The sequence below is a fragment of the Apteryx rowi genome, unplaced genomic scaffold (assembly GCF_003343035.1).
Source record: "Apteryx rowi isolate R43461 unplaced genomic scaffold, aptRow1 scaffold_46, whole genome shotgun sequence".
NCBI lineage: Eukaryota > Metazoa > Chordata > Aves > Apterygiformes > Apterygidae > Apteryx > Apteryx rowi.
The window spans coordinates 2,585,925-2,586,698 of record NW_020450716.1 but is presented as its reverse complement, the minus strand read 5'-3'; positions in this window follow the sequence as shown (position 1 = coordinate 2,586,698).

Below are 774 nucleotides of genomic sequence, written 5' to 3'. Positions count from 1 at the left end.
AAGGGTAACAGCTATTTTGAATTCTGGCAGTAGTTTTGTTATAAAGACCTGAATTAAAGAATTTATCCTAAAGACAACAAGTTAACCTTCACTGAGCTTCATACTGTAGTGGCTAGACTACAGAGGAGCCAAACTAGACTGTCCAAAATGCAGCTCAATTGTGCATCCTCCCCCCTTGGAGATCCTGTGACTGGAATGCAGGCATGCCTAAAGATTCAGAAAAGTCTCTGCACAGTATGGATTTGAACCTCCTGATAACAAAATCCTTTGTTCTTCATTTTGCAAACTTTTGTTGATAAAATAAAAAAAAAAAAAAAAGGAAACAACACCCCTCACACACAAAGCCTTCTCCCTCCCCCAAGCATACAAATTTAAGAGTTTGAATCTCTGATGATTAAATCACCCTAGTTAAATATTCTTTTAGAAATGCTGGTAGCATGGACTGTTTGTGTCCTCTTCAGCCTAGCAAAATACTAAAAACAAAAAGACTTTAAGCACAGAAAAGGTCATCAGTCAATAATGAAAAAAATTCATACAACTACCAGCACGAGAAGCTCTTGAAACATCTTAACTACTCTTTCAGTAGGTATATGAAAATTCCAGAGTCTAATCTTATTGTTTTTTTTCCAAAAGTAAAGACAATATTACTTTTGTTCACTCCAAAAATCTACCTTCTAAGGACTATTTTTTCTTCCAAATGTATTAAAATAGTCAGCCAGCATACATATCTTTTGCCTTTACCACCTTCTTAAAGGAATGAAGCTTACCAGGTCA